The 19,352-nt window shown below is 35.8% G+C and overlaps 1 long non-coding RNA gene across 5 annotated transcripts in view; it reads left to right on the top strand.

The window, feature by feature from the left end:
* The first annotated feature begins 1,161 nt into the window (after positions 1-1,161).
* The window catches only part of LOC129923325 (uncharacterized), a 28,665-nt gene continuing 10,474 nt past the window's right edge, over positions 1,162-19,352 (top strand). For 3 of the 5 annotated variants that reach the window (XR_008775261.1, XR_008775259.1, XR_008775258.1), the window contains exons 1-3: positions 1,162-1,319; positions 12,224-12,410; positions 13,754-13,942. This is a non-coding gene — a long non-coding RNA (uncharacterized LOC129923325). Of the gene's footprint in view, positions 1,320-7,342; positions 7,501-12,223; positions 12,411-13,753; positions 13,943-19,352 lie in introns of all 5 variants that reach the window. The other 2 variants (XR_008775260.1, XR_008775262.1) reach the window with 2 other exon arrangements.

The following is a 19,352-nucleotide window of genomic DNA, read 5'->3' as shown; positions in this document are numbered from 1 at the left end:
CAGTCAAAGTAATCTATGTGCGTATTCTGAAAACCAATATGTTCATTACAAACTTAAATTCCTGTATCTAAATTTATCTATCATTTTTAAACGAATCATCTGAACATGTTAAAATGTGGGTAAGTTAATAGCGTACACAAATTCTACGTTCAAACTATGTCAGCATAGTCTAGGGCCTGGCCTAGACTATTGATCAATATTTGTTTTATTAGTATTCCTTCTTACTTAGATCGATCTCAAATTACATAATTCGAGATAATTTAAAATTTAGAGCATTTAAAGCGAAGACCAGAAAGTGAGAACTTAAAATTATAAATATGAATTACAAAAAAGATTACTTCTGCAAGAAGTTTATCTTATTGACGTCTGAAACACAAACATGGCAAGCTATAGAGTCAATATTTAACCATTTGACAACTAGAGTTGCCGGGAGTCGCCGCTACTGGTAGTCAACTAGCCGGAGGAAATTCCAGCTACCCGTCGCCTCAGCGTGGCCCTCCGGAGGAAACGTCTAGTGGTGGAAACTAGATAGTCTAAGTAGCGTACGTGTAGCGAACCAGGCCCGGTCGGGCTTCCCTGGGTGAGCTTTTGTTTTGTTTTTTTCTCTCACTCGGGGGTTGGGATGGAAAAAACGCCCGGAACCCAGTCCAAAAAGTCCGTCAAGCCGTTCCACAAGGGGGCCGTCATCAGTGTCCCGTTAGCTGGAGTGGCGGTCCTTGTACGGAACAGTGGCGGTTACAGTATTAGTATAGGAATATGAGACAAGCTCCCCTCAGTTAGCATTGCTCTCAGCCACTTGTAGCGAGTGGGGCCCAGGAACGGTGCGCTGTGTAGCCTACACGTCACGGTCCGGTCTGGCCCAGTCAATCGATATGGCCGTCTACCGTTGGGAGCCCTCAGACAGGACAGAGGTAAAGAGCCCCACGTCCAGGCCTGGTAGTTAGAAAAAAGCCTTTTTAACCACCAATGGGATAATGGCGCCTACGGCGCCGACGCCCTTCTGGACAACTAGAGCGTGACCTCAATGTCGAAGGCGCCGACTAAAGTCGCAGATTTTGGGTTGTTTCGTTTACGCACGCACTGCTAGTTTTTAAATACAAATTTATACCTTTACTAACTCTGACCTAGAAGAGCGATAGTGAAGCTATTTTTAGATGTTTATCTATATCTCTACAGCATGTAGTTTTAAGATTTTTTGAAAATTAATTTTTTTTTGCTAGCCTTTAAAATGGAACATATTTAGGCTTATGTGTAGGCTTTAAAAGAATAAGATTCTAATGGGAATATTAATGTTTATATGGATATAAATAATGATTGGGGTAAGTAATTTACTTAATTTAGAATTTCAATTGAATTTTTTAGAGTTTTACTCTAACTCTAAGTCTAAGTAAGTTTTACTGTTTTAGGTCTCGACTACTTTAACTTTAGTATTGACTTAGGACTAGGCTAGGTCTACTCAGGGTCTAGACTAATCTAGAGTTTCTAGAGCCATTTGTATAAATTTGTTGAATTTGTCTCATTTGACAAATTTGAGTTCAGAACGATTTTTTTTAGTAGTGAAAATGAATAATAAAAAAAATTGATGCTAGGCAGCTAGATTAGATTTAGACTATAATTTAGAGATGAGTAGATTAGATGTAGATACTAGATCTAGAATCTAGATCCAGTATTGAATATGTTAGATCTAGTGAAAGTGAAACGGGAGATTGGAAGGCAACTAGATCTAGATTTAAATATGACGTGATATTTTAATGTTTTTGAGCTCTGCAGTGCAGGCCTATTTATGACTTAAAACATGATGAAAAAATCAGTGAATGATCATCATAATAATTAGATCTAATAATAATATCATTCAATGATGCTGAATGTGAACCCTAGGTCTATTGTATTTTTTTCTATTATAAAGTTAAAAAGAATGTTTTTGACATTTTTGTTAGGTTTTATTAGATCTAATTAGTTTTTTTCCTGTGAAATTAGGCATAAAATTGATTTTTTAAAATAACTGATACATCAGAGTTATAGTTATATATCCCTTCTCTAAGCCTGTCTTCGGTGATAGATAGTTTCTGACAACTGTTTAGACAGTTTAGTGGTGAAAGGGTTAATATAGACTAGATCTAAAATATAATAATATATAGATTATAGATCTCTAGAGATAGATTAGATTGATTAGATCTAGATCTATAGAAATCTATACTAAACTGACTAAATGGTATAATACTATTATAATGTGTATAAGTAGATCTACTGACTAGATGACTACATTGTCTAGATCTATAACTAGTTAGTAGTGTAACTATAATTTAATACTATAATAATTTAATAAAGTATAGACTCTATATATAATATAAAATTATAGTATAAATAATATTAATGGACCTCATTCACCAATCGTAAATAAACACATTTAGCCACGGCATTATATTGTAATATTGATAAAACAATAAAAAATATGTATCACGTGACAGCCACTATGGATGGCATACTTTGTATAGTAATAGAGGATATAGATAATCACGTGGCTAAATGTTGTTTGTTTACAATTAGTGAATAAGGTCCATTAACTATATATTATAATTTTATTTAGTATGAAAAAATATAGTATAAAATAGTAGTATTTTAATTAAGTATAGTCTAGTGACTATAGTGATGGTATAGTCAGACAAATAGTATAGACAGATACTCAGATAGTGTGAGATAGTCATACTATTTTAGTATTATAATTAAGTAGTCTAGTGACTAGTCTATAGTGACTATACTCAGACTAATAGTATAGACAGATAGTGTGAGATAGTCATAGTATAATTCAAAATAGTTGTTAACATTGACATCCTCAAGGGCTTTGAGTCTTAGATAATTAAAATCTTTCGTGTCGAAGCGACAATAGAAATCATTTAACTCGTTGGCCAATGTTTTTTCGTCTCTTGTAGCAAGATTATTTTTAATTTTTACTTGTGCTCCTGCCATTTTGTTCATGATGCCTCACGCCTGTCTCATGCCACTTGTATTAATTGAGTCTTCCAGCTTGGTGCGGTAGTTTCTCCTCCCTTCCTCAAGAACGACGTTGAGATTTCGTTGAGCAATTTTCCTTGTCTGTCCATCGCCACTCATAAATGCTCTTTTCTTTTTTATTATTTCCCATTTTATTTTTGCAGTGACCCATGGTTTATTGTTGGGGTATATCTTGATGCTCTTAGTGCTGACACACATGTTTTCGCAGAATTTGATGTAATTTGTCACTGCGTCGACCCATTCTTCCAGATTGGAAGTGGTCTCTTTAAACAAATTCCAGTCAGTGCAGTCTAGACATCCCTGTAGTTTGAGAATATTGTCTTGAGTCCATTCTTGTACGTTTTTTTGAATGATTTTTCCTTCTTTAAGTTTTGTAGAGGTAAGTAGGCAGCAGTTGTATTGTTTTGTGGTCCGATGATCCTAGTGGTGGCTTTTCACGAGATATGAATGCTCCTTTGATGTTACAATAACATAAGTCCAGAGTTCTGTTCTCTCTTGTCGGACATGAAATGTGTTGATAGAAGGTGGGTAGGTCACCCTTCAAGGTGCATTTATTAAAATCACCCAGTATAACTACTGGTGCGTCAGGTGTCCTCATTTAATGTTAGCGAAAAGGCCTTGGATATGTTTTACCACGCTCACATCTGCAATATTTTAAGTTTCAATATCACTGCCTGGTATGGCAATCTGAGCATTAAAAATAGGAATAAACTTTATAGAATCCTAAATGCTGCTGGCAAAATCATTGGCAAAAAACAAACCCCATTTGGGCAGTTGTTTGAGACAAACATCTCTAAAAAAGCTAACAAGATCCTCGAAATAAAGAATCACCCTTTGTGTCAGGATTTTGTGATTTTACCATCACAAAAGAGATACAAGACACCGATAGCAAAGACAAACAGACACAAACACTCTTTTGTTCCCCTGGCAATCAAATCATTAAATAAGAACAATCTGGTATAAATTTTGTCACATGTAAATTATGAGTGAGTCTGGTGTGTATGTACACTTTGGTTTCTTATAGTTATAATGTTTTTTGTTTGGTGTAATGCACAAATTGTAAGACAAATTTCCTTATGGATAATAAAGATTATTATTATTATTATTATGTTAGAAATGAACGAGTAGTCATTCTCTGGCGCTGCCAGGGTCGAGTTTCGCTAAAGAGAAACAAAATTCATCGTAGTCCCTTTAACAGTCTCCACTGAGGAATTTTCTGGTGATGTGGCAGGTCTGCAGCAGTACCGCCCTCTGACAGGCAACGAAGATGTTCCTAGGAATGTTAATGGCCTTGAAGGTGTCTGTGAGGTCAGTTGTTATTATCCCCTCGGTTGATATAACAAAGGGGTATATATATTGTTATTTTGGACAATTTCCATAGACGCTTAATCTCCAAGCCTAGGTTCCCATATTTTCTTTGTTTTTCTATCTCAGTTTTTCTTAAATTATGAGACAGTGGTACGGCAATATCGATAATAGTAGCGTTTTTTTCTTTTTTATCGATGAACAACAGATCCGGGCGATTGAAATCTACCGTTTTGTCGGTCAGAATAGGCCTATCCCAGTACAGCAGATGATCAGTAGACTTGAGAACCTCTTGCGGAGAGTATTTATAATAAGGGGGAGTGTCCTTACCGATCAATTTGTACGTCAAAGCCAAGTGTTGGTGTATTAACTTTGCAACTTGGTTATGGCGACCTAGGTAGGCTGATTCTGATAGGGCTGGACATCCTGCCATAATGTGTTCAATCGACTCGCCCACATTTCCACATTTTCGGCATTTGTCGACAACATTGAGTTTCAGGATATGCTTCTTGTAATTTTTTGTCCTCATTACTCTGTCCTGTATTGCTGTAACAAAGCCTTCTGTTTCAGGGTAGAGATGACCTGCTTTGAGCCATGTTAAGGAAGCAGTCTTGTCGATGTTGTCCCCATGTAACGAAGCCGGAAATTTTCCGTGGAGTGTTTTTTCTTCCCATTGGCGAATCTCATGCCCTACGTCGTCCAAACCGATATTGACATCAGCATTGTGTAGGTTCAGAGGGGTTGCATCGGAGTCGTATTTCCGTAGGAAGGAAACTAATTTGTTGCTGGAGGCGAGCAGTTTTGATCGTATTTTTTAAACTTGCATCTTACACAATTTGAAGATGTTCTGCAATCCACGACCCCCATCCTTCCTGGGCAGGTATAACCTTATGGTGGAGGACTTGGGGTGTAGGCATCGAAACTTGGTTAGTAATTTTCTAGTGAGTCTGTCAATGTCATGTAGGTCGGTGTCAGTCCATTTGATCACACCGAACGTGTAAAGGAGCACAGGGATGGCCCCGCTGTTTATTGCAGTGATGAGATTACTGCCAGACAGTTTGGTGTTGAGGATTTTATTAACTCTTTGCCTATATTTGCCAAGAAAGTCCTCTTTTAATTTCTTATGGTTTATCTTGGCATTCTGGTTTATTCCAAGATATTTATAAATAGAGGCGGAGTTCAATTCCTCGATGCCTTCAAATTCAATGTTGGTGTTCGTTGCCTTGCCCTTTTTAATGCTTATGATGCCACACTTATCCAGGCATTATTATTATTATTATTATTATTATTATTATTATTATGATAATAATGACTATTGTGATTGTCTAGATCTATAGTAATATATTTTATATAAATAATAATAAATTATAATAGATCTTTTATAAACTAGATCTAGAGTAGTTTATGCTATTTGGACACCTATAGGCCAAAATTTCAAAGTTTGACTTTGACAGCGCATTATTTGACAATGGTTCGACATAGAAAAGAAATAAGTATCAAAATCTTCTTTAGTTTAAGTTTAAGGAGAATAAGGATGACTACTTATATTTGTACCCCTAACCTATATTTGTTATTATATTTAAGGGCAAAGAGGCCGTGTGTTTTCATTTAATGCAGACAAATTTGACTCACATTATTTTATTCCGGAGACCATATAATTTATTTCAGACAGTCTCTATATTTAGGCATTAATATTAACTAAATTTTTGTTTTTTGTTTATTAATTTAATACATTTCTAATACAGATGATCTTTTGTAGTATAGTACAGGTTAGGATAGCCATTCTTGCCTAAATAGCTGAATCCTCTATATTCTCTCTCTATAAATCTATCTAGTAGGTCTAGATCTAGGCATTTAACTACATTCAATGTACCAAGCTCACTACAAACATTTGCCCATTTATTCTCTATAAAAAAACAACAACAAACAAACAAATATAATATAAGATCATTAACATTGATGTCCAAAACTGGCTGTCTGAAATAAATTTGGGTAAGAAAATTGTAATTTAATTCAAACACCCTATTATTTTTGTTGTATAAAATAAAACAACTTGGCTTATGAATCAAATAAAACAGCTCCAAAAACAGAATAAAAGTATTGCCGGGCTCATTAGCATAGACTTAGCCAACCAAAAAATATAGTCTTAACCCTAGGAAGAGGTAAAGTCATCCGGGTAACATAGGAAAAAACAAAAACCTGATACCATGTAGACATTTGAAATTCTTTTTTCTTACATAAAAAGACAGCTAAATGGAAGGAAATTGGGTAAGAATCATTGGAAATGGACATGCTAGTTTCATATTAAATATCAAAATAAAGATTTAATGACAACAAAAACAGCTAGTGTCTGAATTCATGTAATGTCCGGATTAAATAAACTACTCTATATAATTATATTAGATCTATATTACATTATTAGTATATAGATTCTATTTTCTAGATCTATCTCTCTCTCTATATATATATTTATTTCTCTAGATCTAGTATTTGTGGATGGCTGCCTGGTCGTGCGGTTTGCGCACTGGACTGTCATTTGAATTTATTGATGGTCATGGGCTCAAACCATGCCCGCTCCCATCCCTTGTCCTCCTGCAGGAGGTCTTCACGTCTGACCAAACTATGATATCTAGATCTATATGGTGACTATGACTATGTGTAAAGTAAGGGACAGTCTACTAGAGTCTAGATCTGAATCTAGATCAAGTATTACAGTAAGACTACGGTATTAGTGACAGTAAGAAAGCCAAAGTGCTGCCTGTAATCCTGTATTGTTGCATGATGTAGAATCTTAGTGCATCTAGAAATCCAGTCCATTCCTGTATGATTTATGTATATGATGATCAAGTCATGTATATTTATCACATATATATGATGTCAAGATGATGAAATTTATCACTACATCTAGATCTTATTTAACCTATTTAATACAAAATAGTTATTTTGAAAGAAATAATGTTAAAAGACATAGTAAAATATGAATAGAGCAAATTTTTGTTTTTGTTTTAATGTCATTATTTTTCAGTCATTTTGCAGGAAACACTGTCCATCCATCCATCCCAATGCCACTACAGCCCATGGAGGGCTTTAGCTGGCTTCAACACATCCCTCCATTCAGATCTCTCCTTAGCCTTTTATCTCCGTCACTATCTGTGGGTCTTCATACAATTGATATATCTCATTGTAAGTACAAGTCCTCCACCCTGTTTCATCTTGTATAGCACCATAGATTTTCCTAAGAATTTTTCGTTCCTAAGTGTTTAGTATATTTTTGGTAGTCTTTGTCAGCGTTCAGGTCTCACTTGCATACACTGCAGCTGGTCTTATGGTTTTGTATATAATTTTCTTGGTTTCTCTTGATATTGTTTTGTTCTTAAGTAAATGATGGGTGCTATAAAATGCTCTGTTGCCTCCCGCTATTCTTTCCTTTATTTCTGTTAGTGGGTCATTTTTTCAAATTTGTGATTTATGATTTTAATATATGGTCCTATCTTTTTGATTGTCTCTTGTCATTGCGAGGTACTTGGGTTTACTGTCATTGACCTCAAGTCCTGCTGGTCGAGATGCTTCTTCTAGTTGTGTGAAAAAACTAGCAATGTCAGACGTTTCTTTACCCAATAGGGCAATGTCATCGGCATAAGCAAGGTATTGTAGAGGTTAGATGTATATCGTCCCTGTTGGTTGTAGACCCATATTTTCTCTCCTGAAGTATTTAAAAAGTTAGTAATATTTCCCCTTGTGTTTATGTGTATATTTCTTATAACTCTCCAGTGTCAAATTGAAAAGCATGCAAGTTAGTGAGTCACCTTGTCTTAATCCTCTTTTAATCTTAAATTCCAGTGAGTGTTCTCCTTCTATTATGACTTTACTTTTTGAGTGATTTAAAGTCATATGTATAAGTCTTGTCAGTTTGTTAGGTATTCAAACATTTTGTAGAGTGTCATGTCTAGATATTTCCATTTGATACTGTCATAGGCCATTTTGTAATCTAAATAGAGTTGGTGGATAGGTATGCTGTATTCAAGGCATTTTTCTAGTATACATCTTAGTGTGAAGATGTGATCATTTGTGGATCTATCTGATCTGAAATCAGATTAGTAGTCACCTAAGATTTCTTCTGAGTATTTTCCAAGCCTCTTAGTTATAAGCCTAGACAGGATCTTATAAGTCACATTTAGTAGAGAGATTCCTCTGTAATTGCAGTACTTTAGCTTGGATCCTTTTTTGTGTATTGGGATTATAAGAGCTATTTTCCATTCTGTTGGTATTACTTCTTCTTCCCTAATTCTGGATATTAGTCTGTGTATTTGGGAATTTAAGTCTTTTCCTCCATATTTAATTAGTTCTTCTGTAATTTGGTCCTCTCCTGGTGCTTTGTGATTCTTCGTGGTCCTAATTATTTCTGATGTTTCAATGAGTGTTGGTTCTTAAGGGATCTGGTCCTCCAATGTGGCAGTTCATATACTTCATTGTCCCCTCAAAGTATTCAGCCCGTTCCACAATCAAAGAATTCAAATAATTCAACCGTTTTACTAGAAATAGTTTTACCTTTCAGCAAAGTAAAATGTCAAAATCTGTTTTCACTTGCTTGCCTGGAAAAATGGGAAAGTTTTGTTTGAAAAGATTTAGCATACACATACATTTCATGTGCATTACCTTCGAAGAAAAAACAGTTTGAGTCTTCCACTCTTCATCAGAAATATTAGTAGCAAAGTCATAGTCAATGTCCTTCAAGGAACATAACAATTTCTTCCTTGAGATCGTATATTCTTCTCAATATCTTGTCTATGCTAAGCCAGCAGACAATACTGTGGTACCGATCATTGGAATGTTTTATTTCCAAATCTTCAAGTACTTCTCTGAGTTTGAATCTTTGACTGGATCTTTAAAATATTGCAAATAAGAATTTACGCTACGTTTAGTTTAGGCTTTTTAGAATGATGTGTAGAGACTATTTCTTTCACCTCTTCATCATAACTGATAAGAATCAGAAATTTCAATAATTTATATAGTATAGATATTTAAAATAAGTTATTTTTTATATATTTGCATTCTTTATATGTATAATCTATGAGCTCACCTAATTTCTGTAGGTATGCGCGGGTCGCATAAAACAGTTAGGTGGGCCTCATGTGGCCTGTGGGCCGTAATTTGCACACCTCTGATCTAGTATATCCGATCCATGTCTCTTATCTATGAGTATATGATCTATTTGATTCTGGGTGTTCCATCGAGTGAGATCCAGGTTACCTTGTGAATACTCTCATGTTAAAATTTAGTGTTGCAGATAGACATTCCTTTTCCTGATGCAAAATTCACTAATCTTATGCCATTATTGTTGGACTATTCATGTAAGCTTTCTTTGCCAATTGTTGGTCTGTATGCTGGTTCTTTTCCAATTTTTGCATTAAAATCTCCTAGGATTTATTTTGATGTCATGCTTTGGTGCTTCATCATAAATTCTTTCCAGTCCATCATAGAAGGCTTCTTTTGTGTTAACATCTGCATTTTCAGTAGGGGTATGGACATTGATGAATAATATGTTGAAGAATTTTCCTCTCAAAAGGTAGTGAGCAGAGTCTATTACTTACAGGTATAAATCCAATGACATTACCTGCCATTTTCTTTTTACAGCAAAACCTGTACCTAAGTTGTTAGTGCTTCCACCACTATAAAATATAGTATACTCCTTAGTTCTGAGAATGTCTTTCCACCTGGTTTCCTGTATGGCTACAAGAGGTATCCTTTATTTCTTTAACACTTCAGTAAGTTGGGCTAGCGCACCTGCTCTATAAAGGCTTTGCATGTTGCATGTCCTTTTCCAGGCCGAGGCCGTTTTCCTTTGAGATCTGTCCAGGTTTTCTTGTGAGTAGAAGCTTTCATAACAGTATTTGTTTTTTATATGACAAAGTAGTTAGGGCTGCCCCTTTCAGCTCTCTGGATAGCTGCCTTTATTTTCAGGTAAGGTGCCATAGCCTTCTGATTCTCTCTAACAGGCCTTCTGTAAACACTACTCAACAGAACACATCTAACTCATGAACTTGACAACAAGAGTTCCAAAATAATGTGGTACTTTAAAAACAAACAAATAACATCAAATACTACACAATTGGCTATAGGATACACTGACTACAAATGCTTAATAAACTCAAAATTGCCATACTAAGCTCTCTCTCTATCTCATTCTGGACTTGTGACTGCTTCACTCAAGGATTCACTATCCCTAGACCGACTTCACGGTAGACTGACAGTTTGGTCCCCAAAAATCACATGGGTCATATTTATGTGTAACATTCATACCAGTACTGTCCCTTGAACACCAACACAGTACGCTGAACTGTTTTACTGGCCTGGGTCACATTTGTCAGGTTATCACAGACAGTTAACCCTATCGCATCTTTCAGAAATAACCATTTCTTCAACCAAGCCAAAATTTCTCGCTGGATGGCGAGAGGATGAGCTTGGTTAAAACTTGGAACAACATCTAGATGACAGGATGGTTGCCTGGTTGCTGGTCTTAATGGTCCTGGGTTCAAACTCAGCCTGTCATCATCTCCTGCAATCCTTAGGCTTGGATAAAATACATTTAAAATTCAAATCTGAAGGAATATCAGAAACATGTAAAATACACAGTCAGCCTGATCGATTACCATATGAACAGGCAGGCATCCATCTGTATTTCTAGTATTCAATTCAATATAATATATCAAAAACTAACCCTATAGCACTATTTTTAGGCTATATTTTAGATTCTGTAGAACAGAATATTACATATTACACAGCACTATATCTAGGCTACAAAGCACATATTCCAAAGCACAATAATTGAACTCAAAAACATTTAATAAATGAGTTGCCTATCTCTTTAAATAAGTCTCAAGTGTCTCACATTAATGTGATCTCTAATAACACAGCAAAATCTAATCTGGTTTTTTTTTTAACTATCACTCAAGAGGATGCTACATATGATGTCATCTGTATTTTGTTGATGTTGCTGTTCCTTTATCACTGCATCTCTTTGTGTCAATGTTCAGATTCATTTAGTTTTATTTTGTGTACGATTGCTGATGCAGAGCTATAGCGAGTATCACAAACTTTTTTGACTATTTTTATTAGAAGAGTCCACTTTCTTCTAGACACATTACATAAGCAGCAATGTTTTCATTAGCTTTTTCATGTTGACATTAAGAACTCTAGCAATTGTTATTATTATTCATATTGTCTGATTTAGATCAATAATATGTCTAATCTGGGTCTGTCGAGTTTGTGTTGATCAGAAGATTGATTGTTTCTGTACACATAGTATTACTCTTATTAACAGACTTACAGATCTTGACATATGTTGGGAAGCATGGCCCAGAGGCTAAGTACGTTTGTGTTGGCTACCTATTAAGTGGGCTCGAGGTTCGACACCCAACTTGAGCAAAGCACCTAAAGGCATCACGGAAAACCTTCTCCCAGATACCCCCCCCCTCCACTGGTCCACAAATGAGATTGGAACATAGCGCTCTGAGCATGCTATAAGCATGAAAGTAGCGCTATATAAAAGCTATTAATTATTAATTATAATATGTATATTCCAAAGAACAATAATAAATAAATCTGTGTGTGTCTATGTGCTATGTAGCCTAGACTAGATATAGTGCTGTGTAAAATGTAATATAGCCTAAATTTTTTTTTATCAGAATCTAAAATATAGCCTCTAGAAATTGTGCTGTAGAGTTAGTTTTTGACAGAGTGTGAGTTAAATTGAATAAATAATTAGTTATAATTAAGTGACCAAGTATTCTCTGACCCAGTTTCTTGAGTTAATAGCTTGCCTTATTTTTTTGTCAGTAATAAACATAAATATACATAGGTTTACATGAGTTAACTTAAGTTTTCTTTTTGATTTCCTTCCTTCAAGTATCTGCACTATTCAACACATTCAGAGAGGAAGCAGCAGCTCAAACTTCAACATTTTTGAGTCTTTCAATTTTGCTGTTGTCACGTTCTCCACTGTTGGCTATGGAGATGTTTCCTCTGACATTTGGCTGGGCTGACTCTTAATGATTCTAACCATTTCCCTGGCATTTGTTTTTATACCTAGCCAGGTAATCATACTCAAGTCTCATAATCTAGTCTAAGTATTTTTAGGATTAGTTCATAATCTAGCTAAGTATTTTTACAGTTATTTCATAATTTTGCTATGTTATTTTATAGTTCCCCTTTCAGACCTTGTGATCTATTGGGAAGATCAGGTAAATGTCATCTGTTTCTGTAGCCCATAGTTAATGAGGGTGGTATGTGGCCAGCATAATGACCTACCGATTTTACTTTTCCACAACTAATGTCAGGTACCCATTAGAACTGGATGGAATCATAAGTGCCATATGATCCCAAAATAAAAATCCCAGTCTTCACCAGGATTTGAACCCAGAACTTCCCCTGGTTCGGATGCCACTCAGCCACCATGTCTCAATGTAATGTTATATAGTTGGGCATTATCAAATAAATAATCTTAATGTATTCCATAATCTTATTAATCAATCATATACATATTTCATTATGAAGCTAAGTTAATAATATTTTGTAATGTCTCTTAGTTATACCTTGTTCTTTAACTATACACAAATAATCTAGAAAGGTACACATGGGCATGTATTTGACTTGGCCATTTGACATTATAAATATTTATTTTCATCAGTATCTAAAACTAATCTTTGCCTTTAGATGTGGGATCTAGAGGCTAAGTACGCTTGAGATAGGCAGCACGGAAAACCTTCTCCCAGATAACTACCCCCTACTGGTCCACAAATGAGATTGAGCCAAAGCGCTCTGAGCATGCTATATGCATGAAAGTTGCACTATATAAAAGCAATAAATAAATTAATTAATTAGTTGAAAATTTTGATTTTAGTTATCAAAAAAAGTGTTTCTTTTAAAGATTTTTTTTATGTTCCTTGAAAAATGAAGTTTATGTAGTAATCCAAACCTCCTCTAGGGTGGTGGGGATCCCAGAGTGCATAACATATGACCAGGGAACCATGTAATAAAACTTAGTTACAAACATACCTGGGAGCATGGGTGCTGAGTCGTAAAATGCTTGGCTTCCAAACTGAGGGATCTTGAGTTCAAATACAGGTGAAGACTGTGTTTTGAACTTCTGGAATCAAGGATGCCTTAGAGTCCACTAAACTCTAATGCCTATCTCATATGGGTTGCCTGAATCAGCAAGGGAAACCAATGACTTAGCAGAGTAATCTGAGTTTAAGGCAATAAGAAACAGTTGTAATAAATATAGTTTGTTAAGATGTTGACCATTTGTCTATATTTCAAAAGAAATTGGACTGAAAACTTGATTAGTTGTAAAGAAAAAATTTAACCCAAGAAACTTAAAAATGTTTAATTCAGCTATCAGAATGCTTAACCTTATATATCTTTTTTTTTTTTCAAGAATAGAGATGTAATTCTGCTGTGTCCCCGTGAGTTGGAAACCAGTAAGCAAGTCTTCTATTAGAGGTCTGATAGAGTCATGTACATCAAGGGATCAGCACTAAAAGATGTGGACCTGATGTGGTGTCAAGCTGATGAAGCTTTTGCTTGCTTCTTTTGGCTGTTCATTTAACAAGACAAAGCACATACTGTAAGATTTTTTTCCATTTTATGTTAGATTTTTGTTTTAAATTTCTTTTTAAGATTAACTTCATGTTTCTTCACTTAACCTCATGTAAGTAAGACTGTCTAAAAATTTGATTCCATGAGTGGTACTCAGACATTGGTCTTTGAATGAAGTTTGCAATAATCTCCTGGTTAACTGAAAAGTCTCACTTCGAAACTGAATGATGCATACATATTACATGACTGTTTCTGGGGTTACTGGTTATTGCCCTGCTTGTTACAGTCCCTTATTGTGTTTATATAATTCACTAATTTCTCTTATAAAAATGTGGACCCTAGTGCTTCACATATGCTATATGTATGTATTGTTCATTGTTTCAGCATTTAGCGTCACGTTGAAACTGGCAACAAAAAAATAACAAAAAATTAAAGAAGCAAATTTGTTCAAGCTATTACCCCATAATATTTTTCTCTCTTGAACATGCCAAATATTAAAAAAACAACTCTTTGGTGCTTAAAACAAGAAACACTGTTTCTAAAGCCTGAGCTGGATTATGTACATTAAATAAAAATAAAATTCATCAAGATTTTCTAGTTTGTATGAGACTTCATTGACTTTCTGAAATTTTTTCAATTTTATGCTCCAGACTTGTAGCAAGAACACTAAATTATTTATGTAACTACACTTGAACCACTGAGACATGATTTGACACCATTCTCTCTTTTTACTTAGAAATATAATAAACACAATAGTGAATTAATAAAAGAAATTTCACAGAAGTTAATTCATCGCAGACAGAACCAATTACCACAAAATAACCAAGACTGTATGGCAGTGTAGAACAGCTAAAAAGTAAACAGCACATTTTTTTCTATGGGACAGGTTGTGGTGACTAAGTGGTAAAGCACTTGGCTTTCAAACTGAGGGGTCTTGAGTTTGAATCCGAGTGATGACTGGGTTTTTAATTTCAGGATTTTAAGGGCGCTCCTGAGTCCACAAAACTGTAATGGGCACCTGGAAATAGTTGGGGAAATGTAAAGGCCATTGGTCATTGTGCTGGCCACATGATACCCTCATTAACTGTGGGCCACATAAACAGATGACCTATACATCATCTGTCTTATAAATCACAAGGTCTAAATGAGGAAAAGTGGGCAGCTAAAGAGCCTAAAAGTCAGCAACATAAATGTGGCTTGAAGAAGAATGAATTAAAGCTTTCATTTTGTAAGGTTACATCCTGACAAGTCGATTTTATAAAGAAACAATGTTGTAATACAGAAATATAAGATCACAATATAGTTTCTCAATACATTGAGCCTCTAATAAGAAAGAAATGTAACAAGCAAAATAAAAAATAAACAAAGTTTATAAAATAGCTGCACATTTACAGGCATATATCTCAATACTGTTAGTTCTATTTCACTTTTCACATTCTTCTTCTTCTTCTTCTAGCCAGCTTTATTGCTGTGAGCTCTTTTGTAGACTGTGCCAAGGAAAAAAAGTGTGCTGTTTTCTTCAGTTGTTCAGCACTGCCGTACAGGGTGTTGGTTATGTTGGGCTGTAGTGGAAGTAGGGTCTGCCTAAGGTGGATTAGGGAGGGGCATTCAAAGAGGATATGGTTTACGGTTTCAAAGGGGTGGGCGCAGTGTCTGCAAAGGGGTAGTTGTGTGGAGTTTATTTTGTTCAGGTGGTAATTTAATAGTGGTGTGTGTCCTGTTCTTAGTTGGAAGATTGTAGATTGTTCTTTGCGGGAGAGGAGTTAGTACTGTCCAGTTTGTTAGGCGTAGTCATTTCTCTGTACATGGCTCTGCCTGTGTTTCCTGATGCCCATTGGTTGAGCCACTCCTCTTTGTGATTGACCTTAGGGTGAGGTAACAGGTCTATCTGGTTGTTCTATAGATGAACCTGCCTTTGATAGCTTATCTGCCTTTTCATTTCCCATGATGTCAATGTGTCCAGGGATCCACTGTAGTGTGATATTGATATTTAATTTTGATATCATCTGGTGGATTATCACAATGAGTGTTGTCAACTCTCTTGGGCTGTTTGAGGTGCTGCTGTTAAGTGCTTGCAGAGTAGATTGGGAGTCTGTAAAGACAACAATATCTGATGGTGGTTGCATTCCTTCATATAATTTGTTTTCCACTGTCTGAAGTGCTATGGTAATTGCCTCAATTTCGGCTTGGAAGTTTGAGCAGTAATCGCCACAGGGTGTGCTTATCTCAAAGTGTTTATTTTTAGGGAGGACCAGGAAGGCACCAAGACCAGCATTGATGGTAGCTTTGAAAGCCGATCCGTCTGTATAAATATGGAAAGCTGTTTTTTGATAGCTTTCGATTGTTTCAAGCGTGCTACTTTGAGCTCCAGTGGATTTAATTCTTTGTTAAGGTGTTATTTAGTAAATGTGTTTTGATGGTTGGTTGTTTGTAGTTTAGTCCGGGTGTAATGTTTGAAAACCTGGTAATTTTTTCTCTGTTATTGGGTAGGTGGTGTTTTAGGGCTAGTTCATCAGTAAGTTAATTCAGAGTCCTTTGCTTTTTTTGGTTGTTTTTCCTATATTTCCTCCAACCTTCTGTATCTCTCAATAGCTTCTAATGCTGCTCTGTTGCGCCTTAACTTAAGAGGTTCAATATTGGAGTCTATTTCTCAGGCTGGGAGTAGTTCTCATACCTCCACTAATTAGCCGCAAGGCTTGGTTTTGGATTGTATCTAATGATGATTGATAGGTTTTGTTGGCAGCTACTTGTATGGAGAGACAGTTATCCATTACAGATCTGACATATCCAGTGTATAACTGTCTTAAGGTTTTCTTTTCATCTCCCCAGGATGTTCCTGCTAGGTGTTTTATTATGTTTAATCTTAGTGGTGCCTTTTCTTTTAAATCTGCCATAAAGTGTTTTGGATTGTATCTAATGATGATTGATAGGTTTTGTTGGCAGCTACTTGTATGGAGAGACAGTTATCCATTTACAGATCTGACATATCCAGTGTATAACTGTCTTAAGGTTTTCTTTTCATCTCCCCAGGATGTTCCTGCTAGGTGTTTTATTATGTTTAATCTTAGTGGTGCCTTTTCTTTTAAATCTGCCATAAAGTGTTTTGGATTGTATCTAATGATGATTGATAGGTTTTGTTGGCAGCTACTTGTATGGAGAGACAGTTATCCATTACAGATCTGACATATCCAGTGTATAACTGTCTTAAGGTTTTCTTTTCATCTCCCCAGGATGTTCCTGCTAGGTGTTTTATTATGTTTAATCTTAGTGGTGCCTTTTCTTTTAAATCTGCCATAAAGTGTTTTGGATTGTATCTAATGATGATTGATAGGTTTTGTTGGCAGCTACTTGTATGGAGAGACAGTTATCCATTTACAGATCTGACATATCCAGTGTATAACTGTCTTAAGGTTTTCTTTTCATCTCCCCAGGATGTTCCTGCTAGGTGTTTTATTATGTTTAATCTTAGTGATGCCTTTTCTTTTAAATCTGCCATAAAGTGTTTTAGAGACAGTCTTTGGTCTAGTTTTACACCAAGATATGTTGGATTTTCTTCTTTATTTATTGGCTGAGAGTCTATTTTTAGGATGTTGTTTCTTTTTGCTGTTTTGTTGCTGTGGCTAAAGATTGAATAAACTGACTTTTCTTTGTTTATTTCCATTTTCCATAATTTTGAATATGTGGAGATAGTTGTGAGGGCTCTATTTAGTTTGGATCTAGTCAGCACTGGATATTTCTCTGTAGTCCAAATTAAAAGGTCGCCTGCATAAAGTGCCTTATTGACCGAAATGAGGTCCGGAAGGTCATTCATGAAGATTAGAAAGAGAGTGCAGCTAAGGCTGAACCTTGTGTAGTCCTTCTTACAAACTTTTTTTTACTAGAGATGGCACCTTCGAATTGGGTTTGGATGGTTCTGTTTTTTAAGAATGCCCTGATCCAGCTGTACATTTTTCCATGGATGCCCATTTTTTTCATCTTCAAAAATAGACCTTTTCTCCAGGCTCTATCATAGGCTTGCTGCAAATCTATAAATACTGCTGTAGTGTGCTTGTTTTCATGAAACCCTTCTACTATTTCCTGGATAAAACGAAAGAGGTGGTCTTCTGTTCTACTTGCTTTCCTAAAGCCAGGTTGTGCATTGTGGAGTGAGCAAGTACTTTCTAGCCACCAATAAAGTCGGTTATTGATCATTTTTCTGCCATTTTACCAATGTTGGATGTTAGAGAAATTGGTCTATGACTTTTTGAGTCTCCAGGTGGTTTATTTTTCTTTAAAATGGGTATTATGTTTGCGGTTCTCCATTCCTGTGGTATATCTCCAGTTTTCCATGTATGGTTGATAAAGTTAAGTATACAGTTTTGGGCCTGTGGTCCTAGTCCCTGAATCATTTCATTTGTTATTTTATCAGGTCCAGGGGATTTTCTTGACTTGAGGCTTGAGGGCAGTATTGAGCTCATGTAGAGTGAAGGGAGTGTCAAAGATCTGACAGTTGACTGTTGGAGCTTTTTCTTCTTTCTTTAAGATATTATTGAAGGCCTGGTCCAGTTGTTTTCTTGGCTTTGACTTGTTAATGCTGGCAAAATATTTATTGAAGGTTTCAGCCTTTTTAAGGTTTTCTGTTATTATGTCGTCAGTGCCTTTTATAGGTTGGGGGTTTGTTATTTGTTTCTTTCCTGTTAACCGGTGCAGAAGGGTCCAGGCCTTTCGATCATCCTTGTTTAGATCTAGTTGTTCGCATGTTGTGGTCCACTTTTTCTTTTTTTCTGTTTTAATTTTGTATCTTATAAGCCCTGTCAATTTGTTGTACGTTGTCTTGTTCTCTCTAGTAGTTTTTTTTTCTATAGTCTTCCTGGCCATGTTTCTTTCTTTTACTAATTTATCTAATTCAGGTGTCCAAAAAGGTTTGTATTTCTTAACTTGGCCTTGAAGGATGTGTTTTTTTGCTGCTTGTAAGATGTTGGAGACTATAGTTGTGTAGGTTGAATTGACGTCTGTTCCCACACGGGGGAGTATCGCCACAGAGTGGCGGTTTGGAGTCAGAGTTTTCCTTCTCCTAGATGGGTTGCGTTATTTAGGCTGACGTGCCCCATCAACAGGAAGCTAAACTGTTTTTGAGGCGCCAGTGTTCCGCCTTTCATCCCTTCTCCTGTCAGTTTGTAAGAACACATAAAAAAGGAAAGTTCCCCTTTCAGACCTTGTGGTCTATAGGACAGATGATATAAAGGTCATCTGTTTCTGTGGCCTATTGTAAGTGAGGGTGTCATGTGGCCAGCACAATGACCAACCGCCTTTACTTTTCCCCAATTAAAATTACATGTAGCCAATAATCATTTAACTCTTTGGTTAATTATGTTTTGTTAAGGACAATGAATAATAGTGCTATGTTTCAACTTGATCTGAGTATGGGAAGTGGGAGAATAACATGTACACAATTTTTA

This window comes from Biomphalaria glabrata, chromosome 16 (assembly GCF_947242115.1).
Source record: "Biomphalaria glabrata chromosome 16, xgBioGlab47.1, whole genome shotgun sequence".
Taxonomy (NCBI): domain Eukaryota; kingdom Metazoa; phylum Mollusca; class Gastropoda; family Planorbidae; genus Biomphalaria; species Biomphalaria glabrata.
This window is presented reverse-complemented; position numbering and strand designations above follow the sequence as displayed.